The 2898-nt window shown below is 45.5% G+C and overlaps 1 protein-coding gene and 1 pseudogene across 1 annotated transcript in view; both read right to left on the bottom strand.

Annotated features, from left to right (window-relative positions):
* Nucleotides 1-2898, bottom strand: part of CRYBG1 (crystallin beta-gamma domain containing 1) — a 247783-nt gene that overhangs the window by 238816 nt on the left and 6069 nt on the right. The gene's annotated exons all lie outside the window — the stretch shown is intronic.
* Nucleotides 127-929, bottom strand: LOC105979997 (annotated as a pseudogene).

The raw sequence follows: 2898 nt of genomic DNA, 5'->3' as shown, positions 1-2898 counted from the left end.
GGTAGGCTGCAGGGCTGACGACAGTTTGCTTGGGGAAGTGTCCACTAGTAAGTCATCAGGCTGGACCCCTGTTTTCCTGGGGAGGCGCTACTGACAGCCCATCCTGCACGCCTCCGCCTCCCCCAGTCACCCTCTGAACCACCTGTTCATCTTCCTGAACTTTTCGTCGGGACAGTTGCCAGTGGCCTTCTCATGAGCGGGACGCTTGCGGTTAGGAGGAGACCCCTCAGGCTCTGGCTTCTTGGTGTTGCCCACTCTTGGGGAGGCTGAGCGCTTCAGGATAAAACCGGTTGTGCTGCATGAAGTTCACAGCCAAGTTGGTGGGCGCAAAGGACACCTGACTGTCCTTGTCCTGCTGCTCTGCCAGCAGTCGGGCCTTGGCCTCCTCCAAGGAAATCCTATTTTCATTCTGGCATCACTGCCAAGGTCCCCCTGGGGGAGGACGCTCAGCATCTCGTTGGGAAGCCCATCTTTGGTTTTCTTTGCCAAGGAGACAGGGATGTTTTCTGGAAGTCCATAAAGGCAGCCCTCTGCATGCTTTGTCTTGACTTTCTGTTCCTCGAGGAGTTCCGCGATCCCTTTCCTCGGCTTCAGCTCTGCCTCCAAGTATTCATCACGGCTGCCTCCTCATCCCTCCAGTGGGTTTCTACAGAAAATGATGTCCCCAGGTGGGGTCTTCCTCTTCGCTGATCTTCAGTTTCCGCGTGTCCACCAAGCACCTGTGTCCCTCTGAAAGGGATCATCGGCAGCAGGGTCTCTTTCTCCCCCACTAGCGAGACCACAGTGCTCACCCCACTGGGTCTCTTTCTCAAATTCTGCTTCTCCTGGGCTGCTTCCAGTTTGAATCGAACCTCCTCTGAGTTCTGCTCATCTTCCTCTGATTCTGAGTCAGCCCGGTGCCGGAGGAACGTCTTCCAGGTGGCCGGCATGTTGGCACCAGCCCCATGGACCTCAGAGGTATTTTGATGAGGGATCTGGGAAAGCCCGGCGCAACTCTGTTTTAAGAAAGCTGTAAATGAGCTAATGAGAGCCACAAACAATTAATTGACTGGTTTTTCTTGCCAAACTCCCACAAGTACCAAACATTCAGACGAACTTTGTCTTGAAAAGTCTCTGGGACAAGATATTGAGTGGGTAAAAGCCCACGGTTCACTTGTGGGAAGGCATCTGCTGGACGGGCCAGGTAATTTGGTTAAAAAAAAAAATGGATGGATTGCTTTGAGAACATAGGAGGCAATGCTGTGCTTGCCTTGAGAGAAATTCCACCTTAAGAATCCTTTGGACCCAGGTCCAGGAGATACCAAATTTGCTATGTATCCCACATAACAACCTAATTTGGGGCCATCAATCTACAAAACCACTCATTTCCTGCCTACTATTCTAGAGGGCCAACATGATTTTTAACCACGATTCAAAAGCCAATTTTTCACATTCCAAACAAGCCGGAGCTTTATTCCCAGGAACGAAAAATATGAAAGAGTGAATGTGATACAATATAAGGTTCTGGATCCTTTGAGGAACTGGAGGACAGGATTTATTCATGATCCTGAATCTATGGCTCTCTTTATTTATTTAAAATGCTACTACTGTGGAAACAAAATCACAGCGATTTGTTTTTTGGTCTGACATTGCTTAGTTTTAGATGATGGGAACCCCAAGATTTGGAGACTCTGATGATCCCCACATTCAGAGAAGAAAACTTTTTCTAATTATTCAGTCTGAATAAAATTTCACCAGAGATGAATTTGGTGCTTCTCCAATATAATCTTTCTCCTGAGCTCAATGCATTTGATCAAATCTTCCATTTCCACACTTAATGCATCAAATGCTTTATTTCTTTTTTACATCCATATGGTTACTTTACTGTTTGTCCAATATAAGAAACGTCTCTTTAAAATCAGATTCATTTGAACACATTGGTGTGAAGAGGCATTTTGGCCATAGACAATGTGCCATGAATACTGAGAAAGGATTCTTATAGAGAAGATGTCCTTGTTTTCCATGAGTGAAATATGTGAATCATCTATAAAATAAGGACAGTGGGAAATAGCAAGCAATTTTTAAATATAGTTTTTTCAAGGTAGGCAGAAAAGCACACAATTTAAACTGTAATTGATCTTAGCATATAAACTAGATAAAACCCCAAACCAAATTCACTGCCAAGGAGTCGATGCTAAAACTGCCTCTGTGGATTTTCAAGACTCTAACTCTTTAGGGGAGTAGAAAGCCTCATCTTTCCAAGGAGCGGCTGGTGGTTTCAAACTGCTGACCTTGCAGATCACAGGCCAACTCACAGTCGCTTCATCACCAGAGCTCCTCTGTAAACCAGATAGAGCTCTTAAAACAGAGTCATCTGGTTTTTTTTAACATGGACATTCCTGAAACACAACTCTTTCCTTGGGTGACTCAAACTGTAAGGCAGCTGTGTGTTTCTCGTGTTCATAGTAAATGGGCGCTTTCAGTGAAAACTCAGATTAGAAAACCTACTTTTTTCAATATTTAATATTTTCATGGCCTCGAGGGATTCACAAACAGGCAAGCAGCAGCTCACTGTCTCCTCCTTGCAAACAAGTGTCTGCTTAAAAGTGAAAGGAGCAAAAAGAAAGCAACTCAGGTCCAGACAGGCTTCTTGAGGTCGTGGGAAGGTTGTGGAGCACCTACTCACATGGATGCGGACTAAGCAGCTTTGTGTGGACCGTGTCGCAATCAAGGGTGCTGAGGTGACCCCACAGCAGGGACAAGCAGCTAAGAATTCTCCTCTCCTAAATGTCGATGGCAAACGCACTTCTTCAGAAACTCCCTAACTTCAAGCACAATGTTTAACTTTGGTTCCTAAATGAAAGGTCACCTTTTTTGAGACTAACATGAACAGCCTGGTACTCAAAGAGTTACATACCT

The sequence above is a fragment of the Echinops telfairi genome, unplaced genomic scaffold, assembly GCF_000313985.2.
Source record: "Echinops telfairi isolate 266 unplaced genomic scaffold, ASM31398v2 ScPeMD7_3533;HRSCAF=4204_0, whole genome shotgun sequence".
Taxonomy (NCBI): Eukaryota; Metazoa; Chordata; class Mammalia; order Afrosoricida; family Tenrecidae; genus Echinops; species Echinops telfairi.
Note: the sequence above shows the minus strand (reverse complement) of the source record. Positions and strands in the feature narration are given on the sequence as shown.